This window comes from Lepus europaeus, chromosome Y, assembly GCF_033115175.1.
Source record: "Lepus europaeus isolate LE1 chromosome Y, mLepTim1.pri, whole genome shotgun sequence".
Lineage (NCBI taxonomy): Eukaryota > Metazoa > Chordata > Mammalia > Lagomorpha > Leporidae > Lepus > Lepus europaeus.
The window spans coordinates 30198783-30213606 of NC_084851.1; the positions used below are offsets into that span (position 1 = coordinate 30198783).

At 39.7% G+C, this 14824-nt stretch overlaps 1 pseudogene; it reads right to left on the reverse strand.

The window, feature by feature from the left end:
- LOC133754209 (nuclear receptor subfamily 2 group C member 2-like) overlaps nt 1-14824 on the reverse strand; it is an 860911-nt pseudogene that overhangs the window by 206043 nt on the left and 640044 nt on the right.

Below are 14824 nucleotides of genomic sequence, written 5' to 3' on the forward strand. Positions count from 1 at the left end.
AGATCATGAGTAGTTCAAGTGGTGGCTCAGCCTACTGTGCCACAATGTCAGCCCTGACGAATTTTATTTTTTTAAAAAAAGGAAAATTCTTGTAACATCTCTATAAATGGTTCCAAAGACACAGCAAGTAAAGAAATAATTACTGAAGACAGATTTGTTAAGAGCAGAGAGACTCAGTGCTTATGGATCCAGACCTGTTTCCTACCTTCCCTTTCATGATTCAGTGCATGGGAACTCCACTCCTAAGTGCAACTGAGAACACATGGCCCTCTCTCCTGCTAGCTGCCAGCTTGGGATGACATCCTCCTTTTTCTTTCTGTCCTCAGTTGCCTGCTGCCAGAACTATGCACTGGGTGAGTTTAACTGACAGGTAGGGCCCAGACCACACTTGAATAATGGAGACTCTGTATTGGGCATTAGGACACTTGGATCTCATCTCCTACAACATGCAATGTCCACTGTAGGCACATCCATAGAAACAGTACATTTGCAGTGACTTTGGGTTGAAAGTATTGGGGATATTGAGGAGACAGTCTTCTTTTTATTTACTTTTTATTTTATAAGCAAGGACAAATAGCAATGAAAGAAAGCTTCCATCTGCTGGTTCATTCTCCATTCAAAACAAATAAGGCTGGGCTGGTAAGACAGGCATGATAACACTGAGAATTAAGTATTAATTGGGATGCTCACTTCCCTTTTCAGAGGGTCAGTTCAGATCCCAGCTACTTTGCTTCTAATCCAGCTTCACCTAATATGCCTGGGAAGGCAACACCTGTTGGCCCACACCAGCATGGGAGATGAGACCTGCATGGAATTCCTCAGTCCTAATTTTGTCCTGGCCCAACTTTGGCTGCTGTAGGCATTTCGGGAGATGGGGTCATAAACTACCAGATGGAAAAATCTCTGTCACTCTCTCTGAATTTCAAACAAATTAATTTTTAAACAGTTATAAATTGGGAGCTAGGCACTCAATTTTGGTCACCAGCATAGTTGGTGTCCCAATACTCAAGCCTCTACCTTCTGGGTGATACAGTCCTAGAGCGAGCATTAGCAGGAAGCTGTAGCTTAATCAGGAAAGAGCTAGGACTCAAACCCAGGCTCTCTGGGATGTGTTGTCCCAAGCAGTGTATTAACCACTATACTCATCCTCAATACTTTAAGGAGATAAAAAAAGATCCTAAAATTGATGATGGTGATGGTTACAACTGAATGGAAACAGTGAATTGTATTGATACTCTTAACTGGTGAATCTCATGGTAAGTTGCATTTATATCTCAATTATGCTATTTAAGAAAGTTATATGACTTAGAATATATTGTATTATTTCAAAATTTTCATGTAATATATATTTTAGTGTCTCAAACTCCAATGCACATAAAATGAGACTTTATATTTACATATAAATATGAATATAAATGTAAGACCAAGGGATGACAGCATATTAACTAGAAAAAGGACAGTGATTGATTCAGGACCAAGGGATATTGGTTAAAATATGGCATTAATCTTTTCTGTATATCTTTTCTGAGAATAAAATTAAGAAATGAATTAACATGAAACAAAACATGGTCAGACACCAGAGGCATGTGGCTATATAATTTACCAGAGATGAATATGAGGAGACTAACATTTGGGACTGACATTGTGGTGCAGTGGGTTAGGACACTGCTTGCAATGGTGGCATCCTATATTGGCATGCCATTTTGAGTCCTAGCTACTCTGCTTCTGATCCATATTTCTGTGAGTGTGTTTGGGAAAGCAGTGGAACATGGCCCAAGAACTTGGATCCCTACCAGCCATATTGGAGATCCAGATAGAATTGCCTGGTCCTGACTCCTGGCCCCATCCTGGCTGTTGCAGACACTTGGGGAGTGAGCCACAAGAAAGAAGATCCATCTATCTCTTTGTCAGTCTCTTGCCTCTCTCCTTATATCCCTTTCAAATAAATCTTTAAAAAAGAAAAAAAGATTAACCTAATTCATAATCTGTGTGGTGGAATCTTAATTACCCAATTTCCTTTCTATTTGTCTCTCCCTCTATACTACAGGGACTATTTATTCCCATTCATCCAGTACAAATTACTTACTAGAACTGCTGTCATGACTTGGTGCTCAAAAACGTGAACTGCAATCATCTTATGATATCTATACTTAAGAAACAGATAAAGAAGTTGCTTAAGATTAGCCATCTATTTGTGAGTATGTTCTTCCCACTTTTATTCATATCAGGACTCCTCATTGAATCCAAATATCCAACCCCAGTAGGAACAGCTCCCATTGAAAGAGGTGTATGATGACCAGGGGGACAATTCCTGGGAATGGGTATGAGAAACCAGTACTTTGTGTTGCTAAACTAGTTATTTGATCCCTGAAAGTTCATTTTATTACAAGGAATGTGCCATAGAGACCCATTTTTAAGCATGTAATTTCTTCTGTGTCCTGAGATGAGGGTACCTAGGCTATAAACTCAAGACTGAGGTTCCTGCTTTTGCACAATAGTCACAGAAGGGCAATGGCAGGATCAAAGAAGGCTTGGGAATTTCAACAGGGCAAACCATAGGTGAGGCACAAAGAAAGCCAGGAATAGGCTGTGGGCCAAGAGTCTAGCCCATCTCAATTCTAGCCATCCTTATCTGAGAGCTTCATGAAACCCTCTGTTGGCCTCTTTGCCTAGTTTGTAACATAAACCAGCAAGTAGAGGGAAAAGTTCAGATCCATTTCTTAGAACAGTAAGGGAAGATTTGTTAGATATTTAGATGGACAGATGGATTTCAGAAGCTCTTAGTTATGTAATTAATGGAGATTGAAACTTTTGTGTTTGCCGACACTTTTTGTTTCAAAATATGCACTAGAATAGTTTTCTCAACTCTGTAATATGACCCAAGCATGGAACACTAATTATTTTGGTAAAAAAGACCAAGTATCTTTATATGACCATACTTTCCTTCCCCATACTTTCTATGGATTGTGTGAATCAAATATGTTTATAATGCAAGTTTTTCTCATTTAATGTCAGTTACCCATTTTTTGCCAATCATAAATGTTGCAGAGATTTAGTGTTTGTCCACTTCCAGTTATTTTTTTTAGTTATTTTTTTTGACAGGCAGAGTAGACACAGAGAGAGAAAGGTTTTCTTTTTCCCATTGGTTCACCCCACCATGGAGACTGCAGCTGGTGTGCTGCAGCTGGCGCACCATGCTGATCTGAAGCCAGGAGCCAGGTGCTTCTCCTGGTCTCCCATGCTTGTGCAGGGCCCAAGGACTTGGGCCATCCTCCACTGCACTCCCGGGCCACAGCAGAGAGCTGGACTGGAAGAAGAGCAACCAGGACAGAATCCGGTTCCCCAACCGGGACTAGAACCTAGTGTGCTAGCATCGCAGGTGGAGGATTAGCCTATTAAGCCACAGCACCAGCCCATTTCCAATTATTTATAATGTGAGTAAATCAGACTATTGCTGATAATTACTTTGCAAAATATAAATAAAATGCAATACAGTGCCCAAATAGAGTATAAAACATTTCAATACATTCTTTTTTTAAAAAAAGATTTATTTATTTATTTGAAAGTCAGAGGAGAGGCAAAGACAGAAAGAGAGAGAGGTCTTCCATCTGATGGTTCACTCCCCCATTGGTTGCAATGGCCGGAGCTGTGCTGATCTGAGGCCAGGAGCCATGACCTTCTTCTGGGTCTCCCAGGCACAGGGGCCCAAGCACTTGGACCATCCTCCACTGCTTTCCCAAGCCATAGCAAAGAGCTGGCTTGGAAATGGAGCAGCCGGGTCTCAAACTGGTGCCCATATGGGATGCTGACACTTCAGGCCAGGATGTTAACCTGCTGTGTCACAGCACCAGCCCCTCAATACATGCTTATGATATCCAGGCAGTTTGTGTGGCAGCAGCCTTACTAACAGGGTTGGTATGAATCGTGCTCATGAATATGTCTGTGTGAAGTTCTCTTGATTGTATTTGGCATGCAATTAAATTCTTCCCTACTCACCAAGAGTATATCAGCATTTGATACATAACACATCAACAAAAATATATGTTGTGGTTTTCTTTGTAATTATTTTTTAAAAGGCAGAGCATCAGAGAAGGAGTGGAGGAGGGAGAGACAAAGGATGAGGGGGAGAAAAAGAGAGACTATTCCATCTGCTGCTTGATTCACTCTAATTATCCTAACAGCCAGGGTTATGCCAGGCTGAAGCCAGAAGGAAATAATCTTACCTGGATCACTTATGAGGGTAACAGGAATCCAAGTACTTATCCATCATCAACTACCTCTCAGGTACAACAGCAGGGTGTTTTATTTTAAGTATGGAATAACCAGGATGAAAACCACAAATTTGCTTATGGGATGTGTGTCCCAAGCAGTAGTCTAACCTGCATCACCATATACAACCCTCTCAAGTTTGGTGGTTTGCTCTGGCTCTTGCCCAAACCCTGTATCTCCAATAGGCAAGTCCCAGACTTCTTCATAATATAAATGTTCAATAAGGTAAACTCCAACAAGCAAGTACTTTTCAAAGTGTGTAGGTGTCATATTTACTGATGTCCAGTGGGTAAAGCAAGAAAAATGGTAATGTCAAGGATCATTGTGATGAAGATTATTTGAAGGCTTGTGTGTTGGGAAGTGTGTTATTTGGGATAATTACTAGGAAAGTATAGTACAATAAGTATGTATCATATCCATTTTTACTGTGCAGTTGTGGGTAAAAATACACAGGTTGCTAAATGACTAAATTCTATAGGATTTTCAGTATATGGACTCCTATTCAGTACATCTGTAGTAATACCAAAATAGTTAGTAATCAAGTATTTTTTGTAGTATGGTTTTAGTGACAAAATGATGTTTCTTTCTATGATATACTGAAAAATGTTTAAAGAGTCATCCTGAAAATAAGTTGCTTCGCAGCCATAAGATTAGTTTTTTTATTTAAAGATTTATTTAGTGTTACAGAGAGAGGTAGAGACAGAGAGAGAGGTCTTCTATCTGCTGGTTCCCTCCCCAGATGGCCACAATGGCAGGAGCTGTGCCAATCCAAATCCAGGAGCTAGGAGCTTCTTCTGGGTCTCCCATGTGGGTGCAGAGGCCCAAGGACTTGGGCCATCTTCTACTGCTATCCTAGGCCATAGAAGATGGCAGGATCCGAAGAGGAGCAGCTGGGACTAGAACCATTTCCCATATGGGATGCCAGTGCTTCAGGCCAGGGCATTAACCTACTGTGCCACAGTGCCAGCCCCATCATTAGCTTTTTAAAAATAAGTAGCAACAAAATGATTCCATTAACCTAAGGATAACTAGGTTTAATCACTGCTGGTTAGTAAAATTTTGGGTGCTCTTTCAGGATCTTCCCTTCCCCTTATCAAGTGTAAAGTGCTAACTCACCACAGAGATTGTTTCTGTTTCTCCAGCTAATATATCTATAATTCTGCATTCATTTCTACCATGATCTTCCTTAGCATAGTGGAGTCTAAGTGCAAGCAAGACCAGTTCTCTCACAACTGCCTGCATTCCCCTTCTTTTCCAGGTGTAATTGTAGATACCACTACATGCTTCGGAGGCCAAAGAAAATGAATACAACACCAGTAAGTTGTTTGCTTATTTCTCAACTTGTTTTACATTGTATTATAGGAGCTTTATGAGGATTTTTAAATTAAAACACAAATGTAAAATTGATAAACAAGGTAATATTGTCATAGTTATAAGATATTAGAGCCATCAGAGCTGATTGTAAATTTGTCTACAGTCTTTCTGATGCCTCAAAGACATATCTGTTACATGATTCAAATCAGAAATTAGAATTTGCAGAATTCTAATGGAAAATGAATTCTGGAATGGTATTTATTGGTCATATAAATGCTAAAGTGGAAGTGGTTTAGTTCTAATCTAGAAATAAACATACAACATTCTGCACTGGTAAGAGTTACTAACTGGTAATAAATTGGTTAATAAAGTGTCTTAGGAATTGTGAAAATACCCTGGGGAGGCTGTACCAGATTTATGGATTGGTCTGGGGTTGTGTGGAGAGCAGAATCTCTTAGGGTTCTTAAACAGCTCTACATACATTTCTTCCTGCCACACTATACATGCTGGTTGTGTAAGACCCCTTAAGCAGGCGTCCCACAAATTGACTGGACCCCAGAAACACGGACTCCACTCCAACCGTTGCAATAGCAAGAGGAAGTTTATTTCATTTGCAAATGGGCCGTCTCAACAGCACCCTCTAGTGTAGTACAGAGAGAGAGGCCCCGAACATCAGTTTTACAGGGTATTTAAAGCTTAAAACCACAACATTAGCATATTTAGTCATGTTACAATTTCATTGGATATGTTAATGGTTACTGGGTAAGGGGCTAGGGAAGGGGGTAGTGTGGGCGGTTTCTTAAGCAAGCAGGGCGGGGGATACAGAAGCAGAAAAAAACGTGGTTACAGGGTTTCAATAAGACAATGGGGTGGGGGCATGCAGAAAATACCTTGCATACTTTTGCCCTCTGCCGGGACCCACAGATAAGGGGCGGTTGGGTGCTTCCCATGCCTTTATCTGGCACCGTTATCTCAAACTGCAGCTGCCTGCCCTTGACTCATGGTTTCGGCCCAATTTCCAGGAACTGTTTTACTAGAGTTCCCTAAGATCCTAGTTTTTTAGCAGGTAAATTTTCAGAAGTCCTTCAGTTGTGCTGCAAACTTCCCAAAGCTCTGTCTTCCAGCAAATCATTCCATTCTTCACTCATACTTTAAGCTGCTCAAAGTAGCCTCAATTAAATTATTTAAACATTTACCAATATCATTAAGTGTATTCTCTGGTTTTTGCCTTGTTTGAATCTTTTACATTTAAAATATATTTACATATTTGAGAATTAGAAAGAGACACGGGTAGATTAGGAGAAATCAAAGAGCCTCTTATCCACTAACTTACTCTCCTAAATATCCATAGTAACCAAGAATGAATCCAAGAGCCAGGAATGTACTCCTTGCCCCTGACATGAGTGGTAGAAGCCCAATTACTTGAATTATCACCACAGCCTTCCAGCACATGTGGTAGCATGAAATTGGACTCAAAAGCCAGAGCTGGGAATAAAAACAAGCACTGTTAATTAGAATTAGAATATATTTTTAAAAGTTTATTTATTTATATAAGTAGAACAGATTTCATGTATTTCCTATCTATGGTTTTAAGAACATAATGATACTTTTCACTCTCTCTCCCTTCCTCCTTGTCCCTTTCTTATTTTTCTTTTAATTTATGTGATAGCACATTTTCAAGTTACTTTATAATCACAAGCTCAGTCCTCCACTAAATAAAGAATTCAACAAGTAGATAGTAGAAACATCACTATTCCTGAAGAATATAGAAAAGGGATACAGATGATAATTAGATCTCAAGATGCCAGTTTCACTCAGACATTTTTTTCTGCTGTATAGGCTACCAAAAATCAGAAAAAAAAAATATTTTTGTCTTTTTAGGATTCACCTGTTTCAGTAAGCATAATTGTCTTCAATTGAATCCATTTTGTTGCAGAAGAAGGATTTCATTCTTTTTTTGGCTGAATAGTATTCCATCTTATAGATGTGTGTGTATACACTTACACACACACACATACCACATTTACTTTATCTAGTCATCAGTTGATGGACATCTGGGTCGATTCCCTATCTTAGCTATTATGAATTGAGCTGCTATATAAAGTTGGGGGCACAGGTAACTCTTTCATATGCTGATTTTATTTCCTTTGTGTAAGTTCCCAGGATTGGGATGACTGTCATATGGTAGATCCATTTTTGGATTTCTGAAGAATCTCCAGAATGTCTTCCATAATGATTGTGTTAGTTTACATTCCCACTTAAGTGTATTAGGGTATATTTTTCCTACACTCTTGCTAATATTTATTTGGAGGGGGTCTTTTGGGTGAAAGCTATTCTTACTGGGATGAAGTGAAACCTCATTATGGTTTTTATTTTCATTTCTCTTGTGCAAAGCTTGTTGCCTTGGCTTTGGTTCTAGGTGAACCCAGGATTGTAGTGTCTGAGTGAGCCCTTTTATATTAGTGGATGTCAGCTGTGTCTGTTAGTGACACAAAGGTCTAGTCAGCTGCAGTTCCTAGGGATGGAAATGTGCCTTTGAGATGAATACAGGTTTCCTTGGGTGTGTATCTTTGGTCCACAGATTCTGTGTCAGTCTCCCTGATGACTGTGATAGCCAAGGGCTTGTTCTTGGTGCTGAGGAAGATGAGGATGGCTGGCCTTTGACTTACCAGCAAGCCTGAGTGATACTGGGATTTGTGGCAGAGTTCTGTGGCTGTAGGACTGTGTGATATGGATTGTCCCCTCCTCAGTTCTTGGTAAGAGAGTCCAACTGGTACTTTGTTTTGTAATAACAACAACCCTAGTCCTAGAATTAGGTGTACAGTCTTTACTCTGGAGAGTATGGGTCCAGAGAGGAGGAATGCAAGTAGGTTCTTCCCTGTGTCCACTGGGTAGATTCCAGTGGCACTCAGAAATTTACAACAAATTGTTACAGTCCTGGTCTTGCAGGTATAGTGGATCATTGCCCAGATCTCCTGGGGTGGGAGCAAAAAAAAATTTTTTTGACAGGCAGAGTGGATAGTGAGAGAGAGACAGAGAGAAAGGTCTTCCTTTTTGCTGTTGGTTCACCCTCCAATGGCCGCCATGGTAGGTGCGCTGCGGCCGGTGCACCACGCTGATCCGATGGCAGGAGCCAGGTGCTTCTCCTGGTCTCCCATGGGGTGCAGGGCCCAAGTACTTGGGCCATCCTCCATTGAACTCCCTGGCCACAGCAGAGAGCTGGCCTGGAAGAGGGGTAACCAGGACAAGATCAGTGCACCGACTGGGACTAGAACCCAGTGTGCAGGTGCCACAAGGCAGAGGATTAGCCTAGTGAGCCGCGGCACTGGCCAGGAGCAAAATTTTTTATGGGCTGCTTTTGGTGGTAGCCCCCAGAAGCTAAGGTGATTTTTCCTGGCTCAGGTAGAGTGTGTGAGTGTAGCTCTGCACTAAAACCCCCAAACTCCCACAGGTGCAGGATGCAGGGAGCTGTCTTTTGCCTTACACATTGCCCTGACTCTACAGTGCTGGTAGGAGCAGAACAGAGGCTCGCTGTGTATCTTCTCTGCTCAGTGTCATGCTCTGCAGGAGTCAGGGAGGGGAAGGAAACAAGGAGGCTTCCCTGCTCCAAGCTCATCAGCTGCTCAGACCCCTCAGCACTCCTGGCTGAGGTAGGAAGTCAGTGGGTGACTGACTTTTTTTTTTTGTTTTGTTTTGTTTTGTTACTTATTTGTCTAACATTTCGGTAAGTCACTTCTCTGAAAAATAGTCTTTCCTTTGTTCTCTTCATATCTCAGAGCAGCTTAAATCATTGTGGCTATCCCCTATTCAGCCATCTTGGATCTCTCCATGATATATTTTTGATTTGTAGCTCATCATTTATTCTGTTGTCATGAGTGTTGGACAATGGTTTATAAATATCATTTGGGTCAATACTGTCATTCCTGTTTATAGTTGATGTTTTATTAGTTTCATCAATTGCTATAAAATGTATATCAATTTTCTAACATTACTTTTGAGGCTTTTTCTTAAGTTTCTTTTTTAGTTTTGTGGACTTTGTTTCATATCATTTGAGGTTTTGTTTTTAGGCACATCAGCATTTATAATTATATGATCAGCCTGATGTATTATCTGTTTATTATGATGAAAAGTCCCTGAGTATTTCTTTAACCATATAAGACCCAAAAATCATTTGGTTTGACCCTGCCAAGACAACCACAGGTGGTATTATTAATTCAAGAAGCTAATAACAAGCTAATTTTTTTAAACTTTTATTTAATGAATATAAATTTCCAGTGTACAGCTTATGGATTACAATGGCTTCCCCCTCCCATAACTTCCCTCCCACCCACAACCTTCCCCACTCCCGCTCCCTCTCACTTTCCATTTGCATCAAGATTCATTTTCAATTCTCTTTATATGCAGAAAATCAATTTAGTATAAAGATTTCAACTGTTTGCACCCACATAAAAACACAAAGTGAAACATACTGTTTGATTACTAGTTATAGCATTAAATCAAAATGTACAGCACATTAAGGACAGAGATCCCACATGAGGAGCAAGTGCACAGTGACTCCTGTTGTTGACCCAACAAATTGACACTCTAGTTTATGGCGCCAGTAACCACCCTAGGCTGTCGTCATGAGTTGCCAAGGCTATGGAAGCCTTCCAAGTTTGCCGACTCTGATCATATTTAGACATGGTCATAAAAGACAGAGTGAGGATATTAACCAATGATCCTGAGTGGCATTTACCAGGTTTGAACAATTATACAGCATTAAGTGGGGAAGAGGACCATCAGTACACACAGGTTGGGAGTAGAGCCATTGGTGGTAGAGTAGAGGTTATGATTACAAAGGAATGAGGCCCAAGTGCACTAGACAGGGTCTAGAACAAAGGACAGAGTCATTATTAGAGGAGCTAAGAAAGGTGCTGTCTAAGCTACAAGTAAGTTTTCTGATTGAGAGGCAAATAGAACCTGATAGAAGAGGCTTGATAATAATCTGGTGGGCTTTAGGCCTTGTAAGTTAAGAGGCCCAGACCTATCTATCTCTTCACATGGGGTATATCCTAAGGGAGGTGTGAACCTCCTAGGGAAAGGCACTCTGTTGACTTTCATTACTTGGCTGGCCTGTGAGGAGAGCTGGCCAGGTAAAAGCAGGGGGCATCTCTAACAAGAAATTTACAGTTCTGCCTCTAATATAACAAGCTAATTTTAAGTTGATAATTTTGTATGAACAGCACATAATGTTGTAATATCCAAATGGCCTTTGGCAGTAAAAATGTTCCTATGTTCCTAACTCCTACTAATCCAAGTATTCATTTTGTATCATTTTATTTGAAAATAGACTGCTTCTTTTATATTATGTTCTCATTTTCTTTTTCAGAAAATGTCTTTTGTGGATTTCATGGATTAATGTTTTATTCATTTTTATTTACTTGATAAACAAATTAAGAGCTCTATCTGCTGTTTCACTCCCTCAAATACCTGCAATGGCTGGAGCAAGGTCCAGGCTAAAGCCAGGAGGCTAGAACTCAATCCAGATCACTCATGTGGATATCTGGGACCCAATTACTAGAGCCATAATCTGGCACCTACCTGGGTGTGCATTATTATGAAGTTAAATCAAAGCAAGTGTAGGAACTTTGATATGAAATGTGAGCATCCAAAGAAGCAGCTTAACCCAATGAGCGAAAATGTCTGCCTTGTTCACCTCATATTTTAAAGTAGTTACACTAGATATAGAATCAAAGATGGAAGGATATTTTTTTCAATGTAGTGAAGATTTCTTTCACCAATTTCTGAGAAGTCAGCTATCATTCATATATAGCTGACCCAGTAGGCTGTTGTTTCTTTCACAATGTTCAGGGTCTATTCTTTGTATTTGGAATCCTTCATTTTGTTATTTGCCTGCAGTAGCTTTGTATCTGTTTATTAAGGGGTCATCAAGCATTTCAAATCTATAAATTGATTTTTTTATAATATTTGAGAAGCTTTTCACCATTTCAAAATACATATTTTGTTTTTCATTTATTCTCTTCCTACTGAAATTTATTGCAGTTATGAGGGACTTCACAAAGATTCTGGAAAGTTGAAAGAAAAAGCACGTTCATTTTAGTGCAAAAATGTTAGTAACCCATGCATAAAACTGGTCTAGAAGTTCATTGAAAATGCATACTATAAAACACGATGCATAAAGGTTATGAAAACTGTGTATTTGTAGATTAATTTTTTTAACCAAAGTGAACTTTTCTTTTAATTCTGCTTTTTAAATGTTAGATTGCTTTCTATATTGTTCCTGAAATTCTGAAGCTTTGCATATTTATGTAGTATCTTTCATTAATTAAAAGAGACTTTTTGGCCAGTGCCGCAGCTCAGTAGGCTAATCCTCTGCCTTGTGGCACCGGCACACTGGGTTCTAGTCCTGGTTGGGGCTCCAGATTCTGTCCCAGTTGCCCCTCTTCCAGGCCAGCTCTTTTCTAATGGCCCCCATGGGAGACCAGGATAAGCACCTGGTTCCTGCCTTCGGATCAGTGTAGTGTGCTGGCTGCAGTGCGCTGCCCATGGCAGCCATTGGAAGGTGAACCAACGGCAAAGGAAGACCTTTCTCTCTGTCTCTCTCTCTCACTGTCCACTCTGCCTGTCAAAAATTTTAAAAAAAAAGGGGCTTTTGAGGAGTGACACTGTGGCATGGTGGGCTAAGCCTCTGTCTGTGGTGTCACCATCCCATATTGGGACCAGTTTGTGTCCCAGATGCTCCTTTTCCAATACAGCTTATGACCTGGGAAGGCAGCAGAAGGTGGCCCAAGTGCTTGGTTCTCTGTACCCACATGGGAGTCCCAGAGGAAGCTCCTGAGTTCTGATTGGCTTAGCTCTGGCTGAGCCATCTGGAAAGTGAACCAGTGGATGGAAGAACTTTCTGTCTCTCACTTTGTCTGTAACTCTACCTCTCAAATGAATACATACAGTCTTTAAATAAAGAAAAGTCTTTTGATCTATGCCCATCTTAGTCTCTTCATGATAAGACTGTCAAACAGATTATTTAGAAAGCAAACATTTTTTGCCAAAATGTTTTTACTTTAAAATACTTTTTCAAAATATATGTACCTTCCCTTTATATTAATAAAAGAGAGAGGGAGAGAAAGAGGGAGAATTCTATCACCTGTTTCACTCACAACAGGAGTTATAACAGCCAGAACTGGGCAAGGCCAATGCCAGGAACCAGAACCTCCATCGGAGTCACTGCATTTGCATCAGGAACCCAAGTACTTGGGAAATTATACATTGCCTTCCTACATGCTTTAGAATCAAACTGAACTGGAAATTGAGTAGCCAGGACTCAAATCAGACTCTATGAGATGAGAGCTTCACCAGTGGTGACATAACATGCTGTGCCAAAATACCAGCCTCAAGAAAACAGTTATTTCTTCTAGTCTGGGAGCTAGATGGTCTAAAGTCAGGAGGTCAATCTAGAAAGGGCCATCTTCCTGCATCACAATGTGGCAGATAACATCACATGGTAAGAGAAAAAAATAGAAGTCTTTTAAAATTGGTGTTAAGCTGTTCTTTATGATAGCAACTTTTACTGTGTGGACTAAACTTGCATTGAGCTATTTTTTTACTTTTCCTACAAATAGATTTTCACTGTAATACTGTTACATCTATAGAATTTAAATAGCTTATCATCTTTACCTAACTTTATATGACTTGGAAATAATGAAGATACTTGGAGATTCTTTAGGTATCTTGTCTTTCAAGACCTAACTTAAATTTCTTTCTAGTTTTTCTTTCCATGAGTATAAGTCAAATTTTCATTTTCCCCCCAAGGATAGTGATTTTGAATTTTATCTTGAGTATTGTATGGCATATGTTGCAGAAATTGTGGATACTGCAATATTCTTCAGAATGATTTGCTTTACATTAACTGGCTGGATTAAAATTCCAAACACCATATTCTTTGCAGTGATAAATAAGTCATTGCTTCTCATACCTTTCTCTGAAGGGAGGAGAGAACTTCCACTTTGACTATGACCCGATCGGAATAAGATCAAAGTCAGCAAACTCTAAAGGCTTCCATAGCCCTGGCAACTCATGACTAGAGCCTAGGGAGATTACTGACGCCATGAACAGGAGTGTCAAATTGTTAAGTCAGCAACAGGAGTCACTGTGTACTTATATCCCGTGTGGGATCTGTCCTTAATGTGTTATCTAATGTGCAGTGATGCTATAACTAGTACTGAAACAGTATTTTTACACTTTGTGTTTCTGCGTGGGTACAAACTGATGTGATCTTGACTAATTATATACTGAATCGATCTTCTGTATATAAAGATAATTGGAAATGAAAAAAAAAACCTGGTGTTAAATTGGAAATGGCATAGAAAATTAATTAATTTTTAAAAAAAATATTATGTAGGATCTCTGTCTTTAATGTGCTGTACACTCTTATTCAATGCTATAACTAGTACTCCAACAGTATTTTTTTTCACTATGTGTTGCTCTATGGGGGCAAACTGTTGAAATCGTTACCTAATATATACTAAACTGATCTTCTGTATATAAAGAGAATTGAAAATGAATCATGATGTGATTGGAAGGGGAGAGGGAGTGGGAAGGGGAGTGTTGTGTGTGGGAGGGAAGTTTTGGGAGGGGGAAGCCATTGTAACCCATAAGCTGTACTTTGGAAATTTATATTCATTAAATAAAAGTTTAATTAAAAAAAATCATTGCTTCTCATAGTGTCAGTTTCACTTCTACAGGTATCCTTTTAGGTGCTCAGTTAATTGTCACAGATTGGGGAGAACATATGCTATTTGTCCCTCTGGGGCTGGCTTTTTTCACTCAGCATGCTGTTTTCCAGATTCCTCCATTTTGTTGCAAATGACTGGATTTCATTTTTTTTATTTCTGTGTCGTATTCTATAGAGTACATGTCCCATAATGTCTTTATCCAATCTTCTGTCAATGGGCATTTAGGTTGATTCCATATCAGTTATTGTGAATTGAGCTGCAATAAACATTGAGGTGCACACAGCTCTTTTATTTGCCAATTTAATTTCTCTTGGGTAAATTCCGAGTAGTGGGATGCCTGGATTGTATGGTAGGGCTATATTCAGGTTTCTGAGGAATCTCCAAACTGACCTTCATAGTGGCCTTATCAATTTGCATTCCCACCAACAGTGAATTAGTGTGCCTTTCTCCTCACATCCTCACCAGCATCTGTTGTTAGTGGATTTATGTATGAAAGCCATTCCAGTCAG